The sequence below is a fragment of the Juglans regia genome, chromosome 6, assembly GCF_001411555.2.
Source record: "Juglans regia cultivar Chandler chromosome 6, Walnut 2.0, whole genome shotgun sequence".
Classification (NCBI taxonomy): Eukaryota; Viridiplantae; Streptophyta; class Magnoliopsida; order Fagales; family Juglandaceae; genus Juglans; species Juglans regia.
Window position 1 is genome coordinate 21,919,576 of NC_049906.1, and position 6,000 is coordinate 21,925,575.

A 6,000-nucleotide genomic window follows, 5' to 3' on the forward strand; every position below is an offset into this window, starting at 1 on the left:
TTATATATTCTGTTATGGTGTTGTGAATGGGAAGAAGTGTGCTTTGTTTAGTGTTGGTTAAATTGTTAGTAATTGTTTGGGACTGCGAACTGTTGGAATAAGTGTGAGTTATTGGAATTTGAATTGGCATTGGTCTTGATGCTTGTATTGGACAAAACTGAGATTGGTATAGAATATTTTGGGTCGAAGTGTGGGTGGTCCATATTGTTATTTGGTTGTTTGAGTTGGATTAAACTTGCTGAATTATGGTCTAGAAATTGGGTCTTAAGTTGTCTAAGACCAATTTTGTGTTGTTGGACTTTAATAGTTTGTTTATATTATTTTTATGAATAGGTGACGAGACGGATAGAGACTGTATTCAAGTCATAGATAATGCGCTGCAGGAGTCAGGTAAGCGGAGTTCCTATGCTAGGCCTTATATGAATTATTTGAGACTAAGGTTGATTTTCTGAAAACTTTGCATATTTTTGTGGTGAAATGAGAACTTGGGAAAAACAAAACCAACCTCGGTCGTTTATTTGCATACTCATGAAATCTGTACGAAAAATAGAAAAATATGTTCTGAAATGCATTGTGTAAACATGAGCTAAATTCTGTCATGTGGTTTCTGAAATATGGAAAAAAAGAGCGATATTGAGAATATGAAAAGTTGTGCATTTATTTAGAAAGATGTTCTGGCTTTTGTGTTCAGCGTGTGTAAACTGTCTGATTCTGTTTTGGTACTCTGTATTATTTTGATATAACATCTGAAAACCTTTGGCATGGTGTACTGGTTTTCGTATCTGACTTTGTCTTTGCTTTGCTCTGCTCTGTTTGGGTTGGTACCAACTTCTCTGTCTCTAAGTGCACCCACTTTGGAAACAAAGTGGTTTTATTGTGGTCTTTCATGTGTGCACACTCGGGGCTCCGAGAAGAATAAAGGAAAGATTTAACCTCTGTCTCTGCCTGGTTTGGCTACCGGGGTTAGCACAACCCTACCACGGGGGTGAAACATGGTCGCTGCTCTATTTGATGGTCTGTTTTGATCTGATGATGATACTCAGTTTATGTTATGCCAAAGCACTAAGGGTTTTACTTGTCTTAAAACTATCGCTCTATTACTTTTGAAAATATGTTCTGTTCTGCATGTTAACTCTGGAAAATATTTTGTTCTGCATGTTCTACTTTGTAAATGCTCATGTTTGCACGCTAGCATATGATTTCTGCTTATTGAGTTGTTGATAACTCACCCCCTATCATTATAATATTTTTCAGATGATGTGGAGAGTCCAAATGAGGACCTGGATTAGATTGCTGTTTGTGTTTAAGCTGAGGAGATGTTGGTAGAAGAAGGACTTCTGGTGTTGGTGTTCTTAGTGTTAATCTCTTTGAGTTTTAGTAATATCTTGGGTTTCAGTAAGATTTATGAAATTATTGGTTGGGTTGTTATGAATACCGGGAGTTTTCGGACTCCTTAGTTTATTTTAATTGCAGTAATGACTTTGTGGAGTTTTCAATGTGGTTATTTAGAACTCTTGATATTGAATTTTGCTATTAAAGATTTGAGTTTCATTTTAGTTGTGCTGGAAAATAAGTTCTTAAGAGATAGGTAGTAAGTCTCCAGACCATCCGGGTTTGGGGCGTTACATTTGGTATCAGAGCGAGGTTTGAATTCTGCATACTATAAACCTTGGAGGTTTAGATTTCTGTGAGTTCATAGGATGTAAAGATTTCAGTGTAAGAACTTGAGGAATTTAAGGATTATCATGTGGATATTTAAGTTTGGGATTCAAAAAAAAAAAAAAAAAAAAAACCTTATGATATTTTGATAGGATTTGAGGATTTAGATTTTGGAAATTCTAAGAAATGATTTTTTATAACATATCAGGTTTTAGATCTGGTAAGCTTATTTTGTAGGATGCAAGACATGACTTGGAAATGATCTAAGGTTTAACTTTTGGAAGTTGACCTAAGTTTGACCGAAAGATAGGTTTGTGGTTCTGTTGACTAAAAACATTTGAGTTTTGGATATCCGTAGATTTAGGGAGAAACTTCAGATTTGAGGTGTAGGTTTGTAAAGAATAAGAGCTAATTTTATGGAATTGCACACTTTATGATTGAGTTTTGAGATTTAAGGATTCTAGATCCGACAAGCTTATTTTGTGGACTATAAGAGATAATCTTCTTAAGACTTAAGGTTTAGATTTTTTTTTTGTGGTTTGGATTTTAAAGATGTACTAGACTTTAGAGCGATGTTGGGTTTACAATATGAGATGATAGGAGTGACTGTACGAGTTGGTTGAAGATATGGCTAAGAATGGGTAAAATCATGTGTGTAGTACCAGAGAAGTTTAAAGGTTTAATTGGAAATTATTATTGTTTTTATTTAAATTGAATTTATTCGGTTTTGTTTGATTTGATTTTATTGGAATTGAAATTATGTTATTTTATTTATTAAGTTTATTTTATTTTGTTCGTTTTGTTCGAAGCTGAAAAACAGGTTAAGGATTAAGTTATGGCAGGAAGATGGTACGACTGAGAACGCTATTGTTATATTTAGCAGAGTAGGCTTGAACTTTTATCGAATTGGTGTGCTTTTACAATATCAAAGTTTAAAAGGAACGGCATGGTCCGGGTGATCTATTTGGGGAGTAGGATATCTGAGATTTTCGATTTCATTAATGTATGACACGAGGCTTTGGAATAGAAGATTGTAAGTTCAACAAATTTTAAGGATAAATTTACGGGGAATTTCACCAAAAGTTTAAGGTTTTGCAGACTTTAGGAAATGATTGTTATCATTTAATATTTTAGATTTTGAAAGTTTCGGGAGTCGATTGTTTTATTATTGGATATAAGTTCATCGATCTTACAGATTACGGAAAATGATTCTGATATAATTTAAGGTTTTAGAATTACAGATTTGAAGGAATGATTTGTAATAAGATTTAATTTTTTTTTTTTTATTTCACAGGCTTGGTGTGCTATCTTGATTCATTTTTTTTAAGACTAATTAGTCTGTGACCATTAAAATGGGATTGATCAGAGTTGAGTTATAGATATAGGGATTTTCAAGGAGATTGCTTCTTTGGGGATTGAAAGTATTGATCAAATTTAACGATACACCATCATACGGGTTCTCGATTTTTTCATTTTTTCATCGTTTGTCTAACAAAATGGTAAGTTATTTTAGTCTCCGTTAAATATTAACATATAATACACTTTTCTGATTTAATACTAATATAGATTTTTTTTTGCAGAAAGAAGAAAGTCCTGCCAACTATGATCTGAACCAATTGTATGCTAAAACACATAAAAGTTGTGATAGTGTTTGGACTAGTCTCGAAGCAGAGACAAATTATGTAAGTTTAAATTTCTTTAATTTCATTGTCTAATAATATTTTTGTTACTTATACTAACTTTAATATTTTTATTTTTGTAGGACAAGATGATATCTCTTAAAGAAACTACTGTGGATTCATCTGATACATCATCTGTCAACGATGCTCAGATCTTTTTTCAAGTTCTTGGATCGTGTTCTGGATATTTGAGGAGGTTAGGACGTTGGGTGAAACCATCCTCAACATCATCATTATCTTCTCGAACAAGATTGAATGAAGACAAGACTAAGAAATTGGAGGAAACAACACTTGAAATAAACCGATTGAGGTCCAAGAAAAAAGAGTTGCTGACCCGATTAGATCAAGCAGCGAATCTTGAGGCGAGATTAGAAGAGAACATGCAGATGAGACGGGGGACAGAGGTACAAAAAGCAATATTTGAACAGTTACAGTCAATTATGTCCCAAAACTCTATGCCACCACCACAATCGTGAAATTTATTTTTTCTTTAATTGCCTTTCTATTATGATGTTCAAAAATATTTGAACAATTGTGATGTTTGAATTACAATTTCTGTAATATTAGTACTCTATTTTTAATCAAATTATGTACTGTATGATTAATACCGTTCGAATGTCAATTACCTTTATTAAATCCATTCGAACAAAAATGGACCCATTCGAACACAAAATAACAATTTCGAACGACTATCGTGAAATATAGTTCGTACGTCCGTTCGAACAATAAAATATTTGTTCGAACAACATCAATTTCCAAAATCCCGTTTGAATGGAATGAATTTCAAAAATAAACAATCGGTTTGAACAAACATAATTTATGTTCGAACACAAGTCATTTGATAAATTTATTAGTTCGAATGCATAAAATCCGTTCGAATACTCCATCTGTTTGAACATAATCAAATATAGTCATATGTTCGAATGAATATTTTTTAGATTCGAACGGTACGTTTTGGTTTGAACCTATATTTTTCCATTCTAACTGATTTTTGAGACGAAAAAAGAAATACCCATTCAAACAGGACTGGTTCTACCCAATTTCATCCCTAAAAATTATTTTTTGATACGAAATTCAATTTGTCTCCAAAAACCTTTTGAGAAGGGCTTTTTGAGACAAAATAGAGACGAAATTTATTCATCTCCAAAAGCAATTAGGGATGAAATGTGGTTTTTTGAGACAAAATATTTTGTCTCAAAAAGCCCAATCTCTTGTAGTGCAAGGTGGAACATCACAAATAAAGTAGCTTGAATTGGCTATCTTCAGTTGCTTCTCCGTTGCTTTGATCTTCCTTTGTTCTTTCGTTATTATGTCATGCATCTCATGTGCATAACTAGACACGTAAGTTTTTTTATGATCAAGTTACGTAAACTTTCGTAGGATCAAGTGTAAGATAAGATAAGTTTTATATGATGGCCATTTAGATGCATGGTACCAATGCGATTTTATGAGTGGATGTGCAAGCCACAGACCTAAACTTGGTCCACCATAGTATGGTAGAATACTATTAGGAGTTTCCCTTATGGCCACAGGATGTAAGGCCGGTGCACAATCTCACATACATGGTTAAGTGTGTTGGCCAATATGATAAGTATGACATGTCAGATAATTTAAGATAAGTCATATATGACATAAGCATATGCATGAATGATCATGATTTTAAGTTTTTAGCATGAAATGTTTTATGAAAAATCCTACGTTTATTATGTTTAGGTTGTGACGGATTTTTTTGCTGAGTCTTGGATTCATTTTAGTCTAATTTCATATTTTTAACCGTCCAGGTGAGGATGATCAATAAGAGCAGGCGGGTAAGGTGTAGATGGAGAAATTGAATTTAGTCCCAAGCTTTAAATTATTCATTTAGTTTGATTTCTTAAATTATGAAATTTCTTGCCGGGTTATATTTTATGAAAAATCACCTAACCCAAGGGAAGGGGGTGTTACAAATTGCTATCAAAGCCCAGGTCGAGAGATTTTGCAGACTTTTGAAAAGAAAAATGGCATTTTATTAATTTTAGGATTAGGTCACCTAGGATGCTCCTGGCCTGTCGAAAGTTATTGGGATATTTCAGATTAAGATAAGTTGCTTATTAGCTTTCAGTAGATAGCACTTTGATGTTGTGGTTGTTCTTATAATTGTTGTTATTATTATTGTTTTAAATTATCGAAATACTAGTTATTGGTTAACGTAGAATATGACACTTGGCTCTAGAGAACTTTATGTACCATGGATATTGAGAATTTTATGGAATTTTGGGTGCAGTGAGTTATGTGTCAATAAGGTTATAACTGTATGATCAATTGAGGTAATTACTAAGTAGGCCAAGCTTCAGAGATTGTGTTTTCTTTTTAGAGCAGATGATGGAAGGTGAAATTAGAAAGCTTTCGCTTTTAATATTTATGATATATCTTGTTCATGAGAATGAATGGGAAATTCTTATATTTTATGGAGTTTATTTGAGGAAATTGGGAATGTAGTTAGTAGGTTTTGGAGTTATCACATAGATTTACATATGGTTTTTAGTATTTCAAGATGATTCGTGGAAGGAATATATTATGTTCTTTAGGTAATATGATCTCTCTCACCTAGCATGAATGAGAACATAAGATTTTAGGAAAATTTCATGTGTCGTGGAGTTACATAACAATAGAGTTATTGAAA